At 44.2% G+C, this 20,060-nt stretch overlaps 1 protein-coding gene and 1 long non-coding RNA gene across 2 annotated transcripts in view; one reads left to right on the plus strand and one right to left on the minus strand.

The window, feature by feature from the left end:
- Positions 1-20,060, minus strand: part of Pdk1 (Phosphoinositide-dependent kinase 1) — a 407,695-nt gene that overhangs the window by 192,106 nt on the left and 195,529 nt on the right. The gene's annotated exons all lie outside the window — the stretch shown is intronic.
- Positions 7,479-9,776, plus strand: LOC143302592 (uncharacterized). Its single transcript, XR_013058210.1, has 2 exons — positions 7,479-7,773; positions 7,862-9,776. It is a non-coding gene; the product is annotated as an uncharacterized LOC143302592 (long non-coding RNA).

Consider the following 20,060-nt stretch of genomic DNA (forward strand, 5'->3'; position numbering starts at 1 on the left):
CCGCTGGTGTTCCAGCAGCGTAGCGATGGGAACGAGGATAACTCGAACTTTGAGAAAATCCTTGGATGTTCTTGAGAATGGTTAAAAAACGACACGAACTTTCTTACTAACAATTGCCAGCTAATCTTTGAGTTAAGGAAATCTATAGTATACGAAATATGATTAGACAAATTATGAGCGTGAGAGTCAAGTTACAACGTAATTTTCTTTACGTCCAAAATTTCTATGGGACTATAATAACACTACACAACATCTGAAAGTACGAACCGAATCAACGAACGAATATGGAAAACTGGTGATCGATGGACGATACCAAGGCTGCATCAGATGCATCGAGTGGGCATCCGTGACTGCTAACGAAGGGGGCTTGATCCGAAAGAAGGACGAAAGGAGAAAGGAGAAAGGAAGGTGTAGTTTTACCGACTGCCTGCTGGCTTCCTGCGGCCGAACCAGCGCACCGGGCCGCTTTCGGCAGGTGGCACTTTGCAACCTTTGTGCATCCCGGCGCGCTGCATTTACCTGCATGTGCTGCACTCACCCAAGGCGACTGCTCAGGATCGTGCCACGAACAGGTGCGCCAGAGCTGATTTTCAGGGTTCCTTGACTCGATTCTTCGGAAAAACAGTGACTTGCAAACTGACCAATATTTTTGTCCACGAGATTTTGATTATCCGAAATGTCGTCTTTTTATAGCTTTATACAACTCTGTTTGTTTATGTCACCTTCCACTCTAAGCAAATTTCTTATAGCTATATGCTACAGGCTTTCTGTAAACATTGAAGACGTTCTTATTTGTTGAATGTATATGTCAGCGAGATTCAAACGTAAACAAGTTCGATGATCGACTAACTTAAGTGTATATATTTTATAGCAATATTAATATTTTGAATTATCTGCGAGTTGATAGCGGTTAAATAGTTATTTTAGTTATCGGTGATGTTTTAATTACAGTCGCAAAAACAAGTGTTGTTATCGAATGTTCGTAGAATCTCATGACATAGCATTTTTAGGTGTCAACAAGAATAACCGGAACCATTAAGGATTCCCCGACAAACTCAATATTTTCCCCGTCTATTTAATGAACACATTAGTAATGCTAGCTAAAGTTCTTCAGCTATATGTCGCCACATCCTTTCTTTAATTGTAGATCGTTTGCTAAACACGAGTCAACAATCAGACAATGTTGTTTGTCACGCTTACGAAACCTTGTACATGCTATTCGTTACTTCGTACGTTTTCAACGTCGCTCGAGTCGAGAAATCAATTTCCGTATAGAACGAACTTTTATAAATCACAGATCTTTTTGCTGCCATGAAATTTTAACTGATAACAAGCTCTTCACGCAGATAAAATCGATCATGTTCCCGTTACGTGACGTTTTGATGCAATAACTTCATTGCGAAATCATCACCAGATATACATACTTTCTTTTCATCATTCCTAAATGTTGTTTATCTTGTATTACGCGAATAGCTTTGACATTCGAGGTCACGTTTCAAGCAATAAAATTGATTTATTAAAGATAATTGCATGGCCGTGACACTGTGAGATAAGTACAAACACTTGAAACATCACGGTCACGAGGACGCGTTTCGATCAAAAAGCTTGAAATAACGTCATACTTCGTCTTGTTGATTTCGCGAATGATACGAGAGTCATAGAATCAATCGGGCAAGGGATTACGCTTAGAAGAAAAAATTATAATTCATGCGGAGACAAATGATTCATTGCGTTACAGGTTGTGCGTAAAACGTGACAGAGCGTTACTGGTATAACTGGGCCAAGTGATTCTGGATGCTCAAGGATTCTCGAGAATTACTTTGAGACGTAGAGCAGAAGAATAACAAGACCGAGGGCAAGTCGGTCGAGTTACAAAGGAAGATTGATTATGGAACGGAAGATTATAAATCTGCCGGCTTTGTCGTCGACCAATCAATTTTTACGTGTACGTTGTTCGAACAGAAAGCGAATAAAAGATGTGAAAAAAGATGAAAGAGAAAAGCGTAAACTTTGTGTGAAAAGATCGATAAAGTATTTGTAATATCTCGGCAGTAAAATTAATACAGAATCTTTAAAACTTTTCAGTCCCATAAAAGGCATGTTAAACGATCCTCGTGAAATCTCGTAAAAAGACCTGTTATTGAACTGAACGTCCACTTTCTCTGTACTCAGTTGTTAAAAAGTTAATGAGACGCGGAAAGAATTAAACAAACATCGGTTACAGAATGGCGAGAACGATAGATGGGCTATGGAGAATTCTATACGACTATACGAGTGCAGAACCAGCTTGACCACCTCGAGTTTACCGTTGATCGCTTGATAAACTTCCGCAAACGAGAAATTAACGTCCCATTCGACTTTAACGGCGGATCTTCCGCCGCGCCGTGTCGAACTTCAGGGATCGGCGCTTCCTGATAAATTGTCGTCGATGATAGCATTTAGGAGATTCCTAGTCGTTTTCAATCCATGTAATTGGTGACTGGCAATTTGTTTCTTTATTCTCTACAATCGAGAAGTTTTTGTTTGAATCTTTTAAGATTTAGCTCCCCGCAGAAGTACGAGAAAATTAAGGACAAAAACTTAAATTTTCTGCTACGCTAATCCTTCTGCAAAAATCACAGGAGATGATCCTCAGCATCGGCGATACGCGCAAGAATTCAGCGCGCGATCGAGCTGCGCCAGCGGCACCATCCCACCAAATACATATAATCTCCGGCAAAGATATAATGTCCATTAATAAAAGAGCATGCACTGGCGGTCGGATCGGCTCGTATCTAACCTACGCACGGGAGACTTCTCGATGATCCTTTGCAGGGTCTAATCGGACCCGATTGGCCATAATCGTACGCGTGTGCACGCCACCGGCCGATCTTCGCTGCAAAGATCTTCGGTGCAACGCGTTCGCGCGGTAATAATCAATGGTAGAGGGTAGAGGGAGAGTTCGGTAATAAACGAGGCAAAGTGGTTAATGCCAGGCTGGCGGTTAACCCGAGGTGCAATATGCAAGTTAGCGTCTCTCTCAGCCGGTGATATTAGAGCCTGGCTGCGCCGTGGCTTGGTCCTGTTTTCGGATATTAAGCCAAGCTTTGCTGGCCTTCGTGCGTCCTGTAATAATTGTCTTCATTCGACAGCCGGCGCACTTTGTGCGCCAAAGTAAATTCACGGTCGCAGTCGGGTGCACGGAATTAACGCGGCAGCGATGTTGCTTTTTGGACCGACACGTTGGACCGTTCACTTTCGAATATTACGTGAATGAGCTCTCAGTGCTGGCTACGAACCGGTGCCCTTTCGTTAACAATCCAATTTCCTTGTCAATCGTGGTTGACATTGGTATTGGTATTGTTATTGTCGAAACACGTAAAGGACAAAATATCAGAGGGAAATCTTGCAAATATTTAAGCAAGCTTTGTTGTTGGTTTTCGAGATCGAAGATTTAGTACGGTTTTCACTTTTCTCGGGACTATGCAAAATAGGAGACAAATTTTTCTTTGAGTGAATATAAGAAGAAATAATTATTATTCGTTTCAGTTTTTCGTTCTAGAGAAGGGAATGTCTTGATGTACGATCAAACATCGATTCATTCGATTTGCTCGAAATTCGTGGGGATTATAGCGGCAAAAACAGCGGGAGGAGCGTGCGCGCGCGGAGGATCTCGGTCACGAGACGGTGTTCCTGAAGGGTAGGGGCGGAGAGACGAAAGCGTTGGGCAGCTAGGCCCTACGAGGCCTTTTATCTTGGGATCTCGGGGTTAAGAACCAGCCGACAGGAGGATCGTTGTGGCAGCAGCAAGGAGCAAGGAGCAAGGAGCAAGGAACAGCGGCAGCAGCCGGCGTTGAGGCGGCTGCACTCGAACGAGTCACGTGCATTGCGTGCGCGCCAACTGGGCTAGGTCGATGCACGCGGATGCACAAAGGGCTCAAGCCACGGAGCATGTCCGAGACGAGCCACCTGCCGACAGATGTTGAGTCTAGCAGCCAAGATCCGAGCTTGCATTATTCTCCAGCCGGCCTTTGCTGCGTCTCTCCTCACCTTCCCGTACCTTCCTCTTCTCCTCTTCGTTGATGGAGCACGATTCGGAACCAACGACGTGGACCTTTGTTCGTTTTCTTACGAAAGTCGCAACGCAATACCCTGCGCACGCTGGTTTCCGCACCTGCCCGCCACGACCACCTCCGGATCACCTCGAATTTATTGACCCTGCTGCTCCTCGACTCGTCTGCCGAATAATAGCCCCTGCCAACGCGTTGCTCGTTGCTTTAGCATTCACCCCGATATTAATAACAGCGATCTTAGCAACGATACCAGTGACACTAGCTATTATTTCGATAATTTTACGTCTTTTCTTTCGAAGATCTCCTTTCACCCTCGATCGTCATGATATTTAAACTCGATAACGTCGGGTTACGAGTCCCGCATGCGACGCGATTTCTACCGGTATGCTAATAACGTTTCGTTACAGCGTTGTATTTTCATTGAAGAAGCCCCGGCACGACGACACGAGCACCGGAAACAGCTGAATTCATTGTCACCGTCGAAGAAGAATACCAGGAAAAAGGAGAATCATCGACGCGGCGAGGAGAACTACGGGGAATGGCCCGAGTCACGCGACCGGCTCGCGCACATCCTGATGCTCCTTCTGTCCCTTTAACCGAGGGAGTCGTTTGCAAGATGTCATTCCGCGATCTTATCTTCGGCTGGTTGTCGTGTACTTGGATCTCTGGTTCACCGGCCCCGAACGCGTAGGTTGTTGCGAACAATGAGTTCTTCTTTACGACTGATAACGATCGTCCGAAAGCGGCGATCAAATTCTGTACTTTCGTCACGGTTACGTTTTCCGATCTTTTAACGCATTTTATCGTTTCGCCGTGGCCTTTTGTCCTATTTTTCTTGCAGGAGGATCGACGCTAGCCTCGAGCCTGACGTAACGATCCATCGTAAGAAAAACACGCGATGCGACTGCTAACGCGACACAACGGAAAAGACGATTTTTTTCATTGAGCATAAACAGACCACCTGTGGAAATAAGTGTTACGAAAAAACACGTTTTAAGCGAGTAGCGAGGGCGAACAAAGGAAACAGGAAGAGAGACATACGCGGTCGCGTGACTCGAACTACTTTGGACGTGATCCATCGATGCTGACGATTATTGTTTGTTGCGCCATGTGACGTGCAATTTAGAATTGAAAAAGAATCGACCGTTCCCGCGACACGTTGAAGGTTGCATCGCATTGGATGGTATTTTGTAAGTGTTTACTTAATTTCATTTTCTGTTATTGTCGCGAGAGAAGTTATACAATTACCAGGAACAAAGGATCTTTTCTGATGTATCAAAGATATCAAAGGGTCTTGTATTTATGTACGCATTTATGCTGAATAACCTTGTTTTAAAATACAATAGCATCTTTTATTATGTTTCGCTAATTCTCATTGCGAATCGAGCTAGTGTACTTATGTAATGTAAACTAATTTCACAAGTTGTTAACCATTAAAACTCATATTGTATCGTGCCTTAGTGTTTAACATACAATCTCTAAAAATTTTCATAACGATCCACGAATATTTATAACATTGACGTGTTAACGAGCTAACAGAACATTAAAACAATGTCACGTTGTAAATAACGTATTCCATAAAAATTCATAAATTTCGGATCGACAAGTTAGTTATGGCAAGGTTGTAGAAAATGATGACGTCGACCGAGATCTGATCTGTTTATGTGACACAGAGAATATCGGTGAGGTTGTATAATACGCAGCTAATTTCGGCACGGTGTGATTTTGTTGCGGTTCGATGTATATTATTTATGCAACTCCAAGGTCCACACAAGGCGAGGGAAATAAAGCTGTCGGACATAGAAGCGTGTTGGAAAATGAGTCAGGTCATGTAATAACGCGTTTGTCCAGCGTTTCCCGGCCACCGAGTACCGCGAGTCGTTTGCAAGATGTCGCAATTTCCGCCCTGTGACAGCTGTCCCTCGAGTTGTCATCGATAGAAGAAGACTGAGGTCGCACCTCCGTATCTCGGGTTTCTTTCCACAAGAATCGCCAATTTGACCGCCGACTCATCCATGCTAATTCAATTAGAAGACTTTCAGTCTTACATTTGGTTAACAAATGACTTGGTCAACAGACGTGTAAACATCGAGTTGTATTTTCTGATAGTCTCCAGGTACAAAATAATGATTAACGAGATTGTTTACAAGGAAGGGCACCAGTCACTGAGACGTCCGTAATAAAATCGTCATCAAGGAAAGCAACGACCGACCCGCATCTATAATTGTTCTTTTATTTACCGTTCTCTTACCGGGACTTTCGCTGGCATTCTGGCTCAAACACAAGCTCATCGTGGAGCGCGACGCGTTACTCGAGCCACAGGAATAAACGAGTGCTCTGGTGGTCCGCTTTCACGATGGCCGTCGCGGCCACGAAGAATCCTCGATCTCAATTCGATCGCCTCTCACCGTGGCGTATTTCGAGCGCGAGCTCGAATCGTTCGCGAAACGCCGTCTCGTCTTCCTGGTGGGAGCGAGAACGTCTGGAGGACACGGGGAACAAGATCTTTTCCTCACCGTTACACTTTCACTTTCACTTCTGGCAGCCTCCTTCGCCGTGTTTTCTATTCTCCGTCTCTTTTCCTTCGTCTATTGCCCCACTCTGTCTCTCTTTCTCTTCGCGTCTGCCTACGCTCTCCTCGATCCCCCACGCCTCTCGTACCTGCGAGATTCACCGTGGTGGGTTTCCGTGCGACGCAGTCTCTCCGGCGTCTAGCCTCGAACCCAGGTATTATCTAGACTTTCACCGGCCGGAAATGCCCTCCTTCTCTTCGCCGTTATTTGTTGTTCGTCCGTCTTCGTTCCTCTCGACGCGACGAGTCTCGCCACGCGCGCTACCCGTCCCGGCATTTCTGTTCCACGAGAAACGGAGCTCTATCGTAACAGTCGCTGGATGCGTAGATTCTTCTTGAATTGCCACTGTATTAACGAAAGACGAGCGATCGGCTTCTTCAAATTTCAGCTAATTTCCAGCTGCATCTTAGAAAGTTAAAGCTAGAATCTGTGTTCCTTAATCAACGATGCTTGTTTTCAATTTTCGCTTCTATCGATTGTTCGGTTGTGCCATGCATCCTGCCACACCCAATATTCGCACTGTGTATTTCAAACTCGATAAATACAAACGTATATATACAAAGCTTTCTCTGTGACTTGAGATATTAAACACGTAAGATCTTCATTATTCTTTTCGTTTCACCGGTATTCCAGCTATCTGCGTTATTTTGATCGGGATATTAACGTAAAAGAAATATGACAGACGGCAAGGACGTCGCGCTGCTGGCACGTCCGCGTCCCATTAGCGATTCACATGCGCGACCAGAAAATATTTCGAGATCGCGGAAGCACTTTCTAATCTGCAGCCGAGTAAGGCCGTTCGCTCGGGATTAATAGAGCGTGGTAGAAGGAAAGGATCTTCGAGGATCGATAGTCTTCGTCTGGTGAGGCCAGACAATGCGAGTGTGGTCGCGGCGGTTAGAAAACCGGCTGATCCCCTGCCAGCCAGGCGGCTAGGCAATTTTATGCTCTCCTCGACATTTCCATTTACGACGAATTATTCCATCGCCCGAATTTCTCTTCTCGATTCTCTAATTAAACATCGAACGGAATTTTCTCCTTCTAGCGTTTAATTCTGCTATCTCAATCATCTGTATCTGGGCAGAAAAGAATTATTTCTGTGCGATATACGTAAGTGACGAAACTGCAGATCTAAAGATAGATCGAAGGTTAGTATTCTTAGTAATTTTTATATTTGTCAAAAATTTTCGTACTTTCTTTACCTATGCATCATTTACGTTTGTATGTCCATCACAGAACCATCTACAACAATTCTTACAAACAGAGCGTCGAAGCAGGACTTGTACAACGTAACTGGCACAGCGTGAACGACGCGACGAGGAGTCGCGCGAGGTTACGCGAAACAAAAGATTGTTTGTCAGTCGATTCGAAGAAGATAAGGGAACGTCGATGATCTGTAACGTCGCTAATTGGCCGTTTCGATGATGGGGGACCAAGTGAAAGGCATCGACGCAACGGAGGAATCGTTAAAATCTCGGCCGAGACGCAACCATGCAAAAAAACATTGGAAGCAGGAAAAAGTAGCGGTGGTCTCCGCTCAAGACACAGAGGAGTAAGTAAGCCGTAAGGAGAGTGTGGACGCAAGTAAAAGGGAAGTTCTTTAAGGGGCGCGCACACGAACGATCGGGCCACGTGCCAGGCAGGTGCAACCATACCGAAGAAGCTTTCTCGAACAACGCCGTTTATCTTCTCCTTCTTTTGCTTCTCTCTAAACCGCCCCTCGGCACGAGGGCCTTCTACTATGCCCCATCGTTCGAGTTCATCGTGCGGGAAAAAGCTAGACAAATAACGGCGGCTTCTCTTTCTCGCTGAAAGAAAATTAACGAGCCGGATTGGTGTGTCTGTCAAAGGCCTGGATCCTTTTATGGATCCTTTTTCGAGGATGGAGCCTGCTAACGAACGAGGGTCGACCGTTCCTTTCTAATTTCTTACGCGACCGCCTCCCGCCTCCCATTCTATACCGAACGAGTCGATGATCTCGAGGTCGTACGAGAACTACGCGTCTCTTGAAATTCTTATTCCTTGTGGCGTTTTCCACCCGAGTACGTTCTAAGGTTGTCGCGTATCTAACAGCACAACGACCGAACGACATCATAATCGCCTAAGAACTCACAATAGAAGAACCACCACGTTGGAGAAGAAACTGTCTGACACCGCAAATCCTCGCGGTTTCGATCCAATAGATTCAGATTCAGAATGTAGCCTCGAGGTCGTAAATTTGTCCGTGATAATGCAGTGGCAAATATAGAGGAAGTTGTGCGCAGTTCTATCATGATCTAAAGAGGGATTGGTCCCTGGTCGAGCGGTTTGGCCGGCACGACAAAGCCGCGAGGAATAACCAGGCGTAGATTTACGAGAAAAGAGGCAGGTTTCGGTGGCGGCCCCCCGACGCTGACGCATTATCTTCGTAATGGCCATAAAAGCGTTACAGGACGCGTGCTCCGCTCGATCGTACGGCCATTGTCGCATTCAACGACGGAAGTTACAAGGCGAATCGTTCGAACGTATAAGAAGCTGCATTAAGAGGGGCCCGTCTTTATGGGCAATTCATACATATGTTTAGCCTGTATCTGGCACGAATGCTTGTATGGCTGGTCGTCATAAAAATTCCATTATTGTCGTTCAAACAGAAATATGCCCGCGGATAGCTATTGACATATTTACGTAAATGTAACGGCTTCGCATAAACGAGCAATAATATAATTCTTACGACGTAGTGAAAATCTCGATCGACCGTTTCTAAACCTACACACTGGCAACGGGTTAACAACCATGCCCAATAACCATCGGCAAACTTCGGCTTTCCTTTTGGAAAACATTCTGACCACGATGAGCAATGGATCTTTTACGGCACTTTCCAAGACTCTCGATTGCGTGATAGAAGAAAAAAACTAGTGGCTGAAGAACCAGCGGAAAAATCGAGCGACGAGCTTCCTTTTGTACGCGTTTCGTACTTGCGAGGAAGTTCGAGCCGGTTACAAGAATTCTAGAAGTAATCGGACCTCTTCTCCGGGCAAGTTAACGGAGAAGAGAAAAACGAGACGCCACAGAGTATAAAAGACTGTGGAAATGGTTTATGTTTACTTGTTTCACATAGTAGCTATATACCTATACCTACGTACCTTTGCAAAATAAATATTCTTCGTACGTATTCTTCGCTAGGATAAAATATTAACTAAATAATAACAAGATTTACCAGTTATACGTTGGTCAACCTCATTCAGATTGCTTTCTTCGGTATATCGACATTAAGATTAAGAAATCTGCATTGAAATTGATTGCCTGTTTTCGGCTCGTATCATCCGTCTACCGAAACCTGTATTCAGACCAGCTATTCCAAGATCCCGCTGCATCGAGCCATCCAGGTGACACGAGCCTCGGAAACTCGACCCCGTCCCACCGCCGTGACTCTCAAAACACACATTCTCGAACGAAGACGCGCATCGTGCCTCGATCATCATATTTACGTTAAAAAAACTAAAAAAAAAGAAAAAGATGTCGACAACCGGCGTGTAAATGTTACCGTCTTGATAGGGCTGTCATGGAAGCAACGAATCGATGGGATGACACGAAGCATTGGGAATTTCTCGGTCGATTCCGGGAGAACTGTTGTTCGAGGGCGATGAGGAAGGGATTGCGCGAAGAAAGAGGGAACGACGCACCGGGTGGCTGGTCTCGAGAGGAAGAGGAGCGAGACTTAAAGGAAGAAGAAGAACGCGAGAAAGAAGGTTAGGATGGCGGGACAACATCTGCCGGGTGCAACAATCTCGAACACCTGCCGTCTGGTAGTCGCGTGCTCTCGCACCCCGGGAAACACGGTGGAAGAATAAGACGGTCGGTCGGTGCCCTCGTAACTTACGGGAACGACTAAAGCTCTCGCGTGTATGTAACAATAGATCGAAATCAGGACCGATTTTTCCAAGGCTAAAAACGGGCGTTCCATGGCGAACTATGAAAAGCGCAGATTCTCGTGCCATTTCTTTGAGCGAAAGTCGTTTCACGTATTGACCACGACGATCCTTCTTTAAATGCTTTAGGTCGTGGGGCCGGGACAAATTGTAAGATGTTCAGGCAGATGTTTATAATGCGTTCGGACTGGACCCTGCACGAGAGGATGGCGATGTTTCATCTTCGTATTGTGGGATAGATATTTTGTTCGTGATCAATAAATTGATTTATGTAGCACAAGGAAACAGTACAAATAATTTCAAGGTAGAGGTTTTAAAAAAGCTCGTGACATCGCTGCTTTCCTTGTCGTTTCAATTTATGGGATAGGTCAGTATGGATTTCGAACCATTGCAGTAACAATATTTGCGTAATATAAAGTGAAGTAAACAAAATTTACAATGTCGATTTGTCGCATTATGTTGACAGAATTTGCATGACACTTTATCTAGACCTCTAACCAATACGACTGCACCTTTCGATCAGCTCAGCTGATGTGTTCAATCATCATATGCCTAATCACCAATCATATTCTATTTACACAGACGACTTTTCTCGTTTATAAAACTACTGATGATCAACATTCATGGTAAATTTTTATCGAACGATCTTCATTCACGCCACGATATCTATCGTTCGATGCAAATTATTTATAGAATCGAGTATTAACTCGATCGAATCATTAATTATCGCTAAAAAAATATTTTCTTCGATGCGCAACAAGTTACCAAGTAGTGGCATCATGGACATTTTTTTCGTGACCCCGTATCCAAAGTTCAGGAAACAGAAACTTTCCGTGGATATTAGTTGGCCGTTCACCGTAATCTGACCACACGGGAGAAAGAATCAACGGTGTAGCGAATAATCGGTAGCGCTGACATTCTCGCGGCGTGCTTTCTTGTCCTAATAACGCTCGAAAGCGGCCTGATCTCTGACCTCGAAATGCACGAAACGTCTTACGATTGCGTGCATTTAGCACCGACAGTTTCTTGCGAATCGGGAGAAAGCGCGATGAGATCAGTCGACTTTGGATAAGGAAATCGTGCCGTGAAATTGATAGGCGAATTTCATGATCTTGAGATGCTTTAGATCCTGTGAACATCTAAAGATACTTATCTAACTAAAATACTTTCCTACACTCAGGCTCACGATCGTAACTGCATTTATTGGCACGAGAAGATCGTTCTTTTAAAAAGTCTACCAGATCCTGTCAATCCAGGAGTGCGATGCTTGGAGAACACAAAGTTTTAGATCAGCTTAACTCGATTCGCAACTATGGTGAAACTGGAGCAAGCGAAGAATCGATCGTTCCACTTTTCTGATAGCGGTGAACTGCGTAATAACCTGCGAGCGCGTTTAGATAAAGTTCGTAGCCATGACGAAGGTTATTAGTTTATTAACAAGCGTCTTAGGAGACGCGACTTGTTGCCGATCGTTTCAAGGTCAGCTCAAGGCCTTTCATTAGTCGGTTAATCGGGCAGCGTATCGGAAGGTCATTGGGTGGCCCGAACCTAACGAGAGACCCCTAACATTTTGACCTGGAAAACGTTTGAATCTAATTGCATTGAGTCGACTTTGCCATCGGATGTACCATTCTCACTGCATATTACGTTGCTTTTTCTCAACGAATCGAACGTTCGAGACTAAGTGAAAAGCAAATCCGATGAGGATCGCTTCTTGTTTTAGAGCAATTAAATGGTGATCCAGAGAAAAGCGAGCGGAGAAACGTTCTGGCGATTTAGCATGGATCATCATGATGGAATTACTCGAATGCATAAATAATTCATACTCTCGTTTCTCGCGTATTGTTACTTAATCGATTAATCGATATTTTCGTATAATGAAGGACGGAACAGGTATTCTTGACTGAGGATTGTTTGTCCAAGAATCGGAAGGAGCAATTGCCTCGATTGAATTCGAGATACATTTAGGAATTTCATCTAGCCGTGAAACCTGTTGGCGAAAGTACTTATTAATTTCGTTGGGACGAAGGATACACGAAGGATGGTCAGGGTTTTGCAGTGAGAGGACTTCCACCAACAGTTTCAACGTTTAATCGTTTCTCGATACGCCGGTTCATAGAGAAAGAAACCGGTTGAAAACGGCGTAAGAGCATGCGATATTGATTTCCCCGTTTGCCATTGTACCATCAGGAAGGACAAGTCTATATTAGCGGCCTTCCTTGCAGCCATAGTAGCTGTTAACACGGCGCGGTTTAATTTTAAAACAAACGTTTTTTACACTAGAGTATAATTGATCTACTATTCGACTAATCGACATCTGTATTATACCACTTTCAAAATAAATAAGGCGAAAGAATCTATAATGATTTCAAATCATCGTATCGAATGTGTCAAACGCGAAAAATATCGTCTACGATTTCTCGATACAAGCAAAATTGGCGCGTTGTCACGATTATCAAAGCGTCACAATTCGTCAATGTTTTACGTGGCTTCTAAAATTTCCTACACGACGTCCATAGTTCAAACCAGACTGCAAACGATTCAACGTTCCACTAACAGAGACAGCAGGAAATTCATCGAGGTGTTTCCCAAGCGAGACTTCCCGAAATGCCATTAAATTCCGAAGCGACGTTGGAGAAACGTTGGCCGCGGGTCAGACGAGAAGGCGCGCGTTCGTCAACGACGAACAAAACGGTCGACACCGACGGTATGCGTCCACCGACGAGCAGTTCGGGCTTCCTGCTCGTCCCGAAGCCGGGTTCACGTATTTTTAGAGGCATTATTCGGGCCAGGTAGCACCGATTTAGCAGGCGGCCATGTATTATTGATGGGCGCCGTCGACGAGCCTGCATGCGGCCCGCGTTAACTCATCGCTCGACGACGTTCTAATTTCTCGGGTCCGCATTATTCATCGCTCCGTTTCCGTGCGAAATGTTCTCGCCGGAATTGCGGTAAAAAGCACGCGAGCAAAAGAGCTTGGCAAATTTTTATTTCGTGACGATTCTTCGAGTATGATTAAGGTAATCTTCATTTTTTACTTTTTTGAAAAAGGAAACTAGATTATTTTGCAGCAGTTTAAGTAATCCGACAGAACTACTCGATCAAAATCCATGAATTGGCGAGAAGAGTAGCATAAGATTGAGGTTTAGCGAGATTGAGAAAAGCGATTAGCGAGATTGTGTACAGTTACGAGTACATTATAGTATACGTTATAAACAGCTTAACAATTTGGTGTCTTAGATTAGACTCGTACTATATATATATATATTCACGTATTATAGTTCTACAAATATTTCTATGGTACTGGCATAATTAGAACTCTAAATATATTCGCCAGTAACTCAGCCCACCCAGTCGAGTACATTTGTCATCACTCCTCAATCGTATCTTCCACCTCAGGCTTTACTTCTTGTCGTATTAAAGTTCGTAAGAAAGACAGCGATACAATCTCAGAACATAATATTAAACATAGCAGCAGTACTTCGATAACTCTTAACTATCATTACGTCGATAATGCTACAATTATGTACGATAAACCATAAACTCTAGCGTCACATACAAATCACTTAGTGACTAACGGCCCTATAAACTTTACCTCTCAATATAAAACATTCTGACACGGTAGCCGTGAATTTTCTGAAATAGGAAAAGCATTCGTTGAGAAAGCGCGATCCGATCGATTTCTACGTGCTCGGAGCTCCCTGTTTACGTATGTTTGCCGCGCGTGCGGTATGTGTGTCGTATCCTTGCACCACTCGCGGCGGAAAACTAGTTCAGTGAAACCTCGAGCACCGTGGCCGCCGTAAATATCGTCGGAATCAAAGGCTGCGTTCGTTGCCTAACGCCGCGAATACCTCTTTCGGGTTAAGTGCTTTCGCACCGGCCTTCTCTGACCGTTTCGTAACGGCGTCGCGCGGATTTTTCCTCGTGCGAGTGCAGCACCTGTCGGCACGACTCGCCTTCCCCACCAGGAAGCAGGAAAAAATAGCCAGAATATTCTCTTCATTTTTTTCCTCCTCCCTTGTTCCATTTTTATTCCGTATGAAGCTGTGAATTTACATTCATGGCTTTTCTCAAATTTATTCATATTTTTCGGCTTAGCGTAGAAACCTAGTCCAATTTAGAATATTTTAACTCGGTTCCGAATAAATCCGGGTAAGAAACTTGTTTATGCGCAAGTTCACGAATATGTGTATATTTCTGCGTTTACTGCACACAGTCTCGTATAGAGGTGAAATAAACCTCCATCGAGGCTTCGAATGCTCGATAAAAAAGAAAGTTACAGCACTGCCATCGACATCGCAGGGAAATAAAAGTCGGAAAAATGGCAATGAACGCGACATTAAAAATCCGTCAGCACGTTGACGAGTGGTAGCGTCGGATTAGGCGGATCAACAGGTCGAACCGAGGTGGGCAAACAAACGCGATGTTACGATTTTAACGAGAGCCATACCGGTTCAACCTCGTTCATTTTTCCTCGTTCTTTCGCTGGATTAAACATCGACGGCTACAAATTCGCGACTATAGCAGCACGCGACCAGGATCGAGTACAGAAAAACAGAAAAAGGAACTCGTTCGATCGACGAAGACGATATACACAGAGTTACTAGCTTCTACCGGAGGAACCGGAACAAAGTGGATAGAGAGAAAGAAGAGGGCGCAGCGAAACGTTCCGTTCGTTTTCCCAAAGGAAAAGTCGAAGCGGGGTTACTTGTCGCAGGACTGGCTGGATCCTCGAGAACACGCTCGAGAGTCCTCTGGCCGCTCGTTTTCACAAGCGCCTTCGAACCGCAGACAACGTCCGAAAATTAAGTTCTCGACCACCCGCAGGACAACTAATGTAACCCCAGCGCCAACGCCCTCGTAAAAATAACAGTCGCACCGTGGAAATCCGAATTGAAAAATGATTCTTTCATCGTGTCTCTGGAAATTCGGGAATTAAAGACGATCGAAATCCAGTCGCTCGTGCTATGAAGTATTTACCAAAATATACAGGGTGGTTGGTAACTGGTGGTACAAGCGGAAAGGGGGTGATTCTACGCGAAAAAAGAAGTCGAAAATATAGAATAAAAATTTTTTTTAATTTTTTTTTTTAATTTTTCCATCGAGACAACGATCTACAGTGAGATTTCGTTATAACGAGTTAGACCTAAACACTAGATTTAATTAGATATTTTTATTAAGTAATATTTACTTATTTACAACATTTACTTATTAAATTATACTTATCTATAATAAGTATTAATTTATTATAAATATTTAGCCATGTCACTGTGCCACGCCAGAAAAATTACTGAAAATTCTCAATGCGAGAATTGATTGTAGATATTAATAAATAAAAAAAAAGGTCCTTCAGACCGAACAAATAACTTTTTACTTAAATTGTTTTCTAAATTCATTGTCTATTCCAGGAAGATATGGAAAATCTGGGTTTTCTCACGTATGATGCTTCCTACTAGCAACTTTCTCTCGGGGGCGGTTAGCACCCTTCCATACCCACCAACCTGGTAAATTATCCAATTGACAGCGAAACCTATTTCCCTCACTCTCCTAACGAAAACTTGTCCTTAACGAATCAGCTTATCTCGTGCTCTTAGACCCATCCATCACAGCAGCATCACCTTCACTGAAAGTTCAGTTGTTCTACATTTTTTGACCCATCACCATCTAAACCTATGTTACGTGTTGTCTATCAATCGAGATCTTAATTATTTTCACTAACTTCTATCTATCTGGTCTACAAGTTGTTGGAATAAACTGTAATTTATAACCTGTTAACTCAGTGTATACTCAATTCGACCACCTCTATTATCCTAACCGAAATAGGGGACCGATCATTTCGTGGCGTCGATTGTCTAATCGTAAAGAGAATTTACGACCCCGGTTGACGTGCTTCCTCGAGATCGCGTCTCTTCGCGAACGATCGGAACACCTCTTTTGAGAAGGTAAATAAATTTCTACGCGGGTTTCATTTTTTTTAGTTGCAAATATTTGTAAAAATAGGAACTCGCATGAGCGACCTTAGTCCTTACTCTAATTACTATTAAATATAATAATAGACCGATTTACGAGCTTCTGTTTGCTTAGATTTATTTACAAAATTTCGTCGTAGAGCGTGCAATGAGCATACCTGCGTAAAACCTACAACACCGATACGCTACTGACAATTACACCTTGTATAGGAAATGGCGCCCAATGGATTCCAACGTCCCGACAATTCCCATTGATAAACTCCACTCTGAATGACGGTGACGTTCAATGAAATCCCTACACAATGTATGTAAATATCACGATACAACCGTCGTATCTGCTTCCAACCAAGTGTAGGTCGATCACTCCAGCGGTCCATGTCGACGCTATTGAAGGACCAGCGGAAGTTACGACATCTCCAATAGCGTTTGATCGTCTCGCCTGCATGAGAACGTCGAAACGAGATTTTTCAGTGGGCGAAACAGTCTCGCGGCCTTGGTGGCCAGTCATTAGACAAACGGTGCCGCTTCGTTCGGCCACGAGAATTCCCTCGTCGAGGTCCCCTCTTCGGGTCGTTCTGTTTAACGAACGTTTATTGTCGTCCAGCCGCTTCTATAAATACGTCGCCGTGGATGAGACGCGTGTCGCGATCGTCGAGGAAACGAGCGTGCAGGAAGTCCCAAAAGAGAAACCGCGGAGAACGGGACGAATGTGAAATTACGCTCGGACGTGACGTTAGATACGAGATAATTAGCCGGAGCTTCACGGCGACTGGACAAATTGCGCGCCTGTATCCCGGTTTTACCCTACAGCCGACGAAAATCTAGATGGTTATACACGTGGGACGTTCGTTCGAGCGAAACTTGTTTCTCCGACAATGGTATATAATACGAATGGTTGCTATATTCAAACGCAGTTGCAGTTGAATATAGTTGAAGTGGAATATCGTACATTCTAGCTGCGAAAGATTCGAAAACTTCGCCCGATTAAACATTTTTCCTACGGACCGTATTAACGCATTCTCGAGGGAGAACGAGAAATTTTCTTTCCAAGCACGCTTGCAAATTTTTCTTCGTAATTGCGGATTTTAATTCAGAAAAGTACTCGTAAACATAAAATATTTGAGTTTTCTGAGACATAGCCATATAATATTAAATTACTGGAAAACGTCGATACAGCCGGTTACGTACATAGTTTTTGTGAAATTACCAGTCGACGATATATTATAATAGCGCATTGTCCAAGAGTTACGAGGTTAATCGCGACGTCCAAACTATTAAAATCCATACTATGTAATGTGGCTTCGTTGGAAATCAAAATTTTCAGCGATTCTCCGCCAATTAATCGAATCAGCGGCAGAGTTAAACTGGTGTAAAATGACTGAATCAATAAGAGAGCAGGGATCGTTGGAAAGGCAGTGGAATTGGAATGTCGGAAAGTAGAGATCGCGAAGGGGGTAGAAATTGGTTCGACCCGAGGCAGAGAAACGAGTTCCGCGAATCGCGTTACTCCCATTATGTTATCCGTACGAAACGACCGATAAGAGCCGAGACCAGTCGTCAGTTGCCACGTCTATCACACGCTTCCATCCAGAAGTTCCCGTTCAAAAATTAACATAGTGCCGGCTGATAGGCTAGCCGCGATACATAATTCATAGGGGAGGCAGCATGCATCCCACAGGCGCAATAATCGTCGTTCCTTTTTCATGTTGAGTACCCATATGCGGAAATCAGCCGGTTTCGAATGAATGCGCATGGGTGATGGCCCGTAATAACGCGTCGTTAATTATTCTTAATTGGAGACGTTTCGAAAGCGGTCTGTGTACGCGTCGATCACACGCGTTTTCACGCGCCGTCACCCATGAAATCTTCAGGAAACCTACTGCCGGGATAATACTCGCGGGAAATTAAACGTTCTCGCGTTTTTCCACGCCCTCGAGAAACACACGTGTTCAAAAGCTTTAGTTTAAAGTGGAGCTACTGTATTGCGATTTAAGCTATGCCGCCGTGGTATGGCGTGGCTCGCTCGAAGCAAAATTTTTGGTTCTTCAAAAACACTTTTCCCCATTACGAAATGTTGCGGAAACACCACTCAGTGTTACGAGTTTCTTCGGGTTATATGTACAAATATCATTAATTGCTAGTTTTGATTCTTATACAGAGATTTACTAGGTCAATGGTTTTTAAAGAAATTGATCGAATTTGCGAGGAAAAGACCGATTTATCGTTGCTCCATGACGCAATCGAAAACTCGACAAGTCTGTGGATCGCGACTTGATCTCTTTTCACCGCGTACAGCGGCTGAGCTAGAAAGGTATTTGCGACGTTTACACGAACGGTTGAGTCATGCCCCCATCGTCGCGGATAAACCACTTTCTAAATGCATCGCCGACGAGACCGTAAACGGCTTACAATGGCTCTATCTGCGCCGCAGCGAGAATCGAGACGCCATTTCGAGCGTGACACTTTAATTTCACCATTCTGTTTGCTCTCAAATTCACCAAATTATACGGAACTTACGACACCAAACGTTAAAATAGAAGACGAAGAGTAGAAGAAAAGAAACAAAAGGCATATCTGGAATACCAACAAAGATATAATTTTCAACGTTCCTTGATTTAATTACGGAGCAGAAGTATACCCCAATTAAATTCGTGGTGACGAACGAAGGATGGTTCAATGGCAGTTTCGATGGTTTCTGGAGCAACGACGACAAGGAAAACGTGGGTTTGCGTAAGAGGAAACTCAATTAAGCGGGTCCGGTACGAGCTGGCCGTGGTGGACGTTAAAGGGAAACGGCTGGCGGCGAGCGTGTGCCGCGTGAAACTCCACTTATCAGTCCACTCGTAAATAACCGTTGCGTTTTTTGCTCGTACGAGCGAATTTTTGTTTCGCGCTCACGATAATATTTTACGCGCGTCGCTCACGTAAGGCGGCCGAGGAAATACGCGCTGCGTTTTATGCCGAAATTACCGCCAGTTATAGCTCGCGAACGCTGTAAACTTCACCGATGCTCACGCGACTTTACGCGGTTCTTTTTTTAGCGAGTCTGCACCGGTGCGTGCAGCGTCTTATTTCAATTGTTAATCAAGTAAAACCGAGTTTATACCTCGCAACGAAAAATATTACGAAGCACTCGTAAAAGTTTCTTCTAAAGCTAATTCGAATTAATCTCCCATAAGTAAACTGCTTTATATTTTTTTTATAAATTTAGGGAAAATTCAGTCGTTTATGACAGACGGTTAAAACTGTATAAAATTTTTCTATGGTAAGTGTTCAAATACTTTTGGGAGCTAGCGTATATTAACGTTTAAGGTGTATCGTAAACCCAACTCGTTCGTCGCCGCCTCGCAAGGAACCAAAACGCAGTAAAACTCGCGTGATCCACGAAAATGGTGCCTAAGGGTGGAGTTTAGTCGGATGGTGTAAATAACGCGTAAGCAAGGCGACGCAGGCGCGGCGACGGACGAAAAATGGGCGCGCGAGCGCGTGAATCGCACACGTGGCCAGGCAACGTACGCACGCGGCCACGCACACACGCGGCCGGTCCGCGTGAGT

Source organism: Bombus vancouverensis, chromosome 1, assembly GCF_051014615.1.
Source record: "Bombus vancouverensis nearcticus chromosome 1, iyBomVanc1_principal, whole genome shotgun sequence".
Taxonomy (NCBI): domain Eukaryota; kingdom Metazoa; phylum Arthropoda; class Insecta; order Hymenoptera; family Apidae; genus Bombus; species Bombus vancouverensis.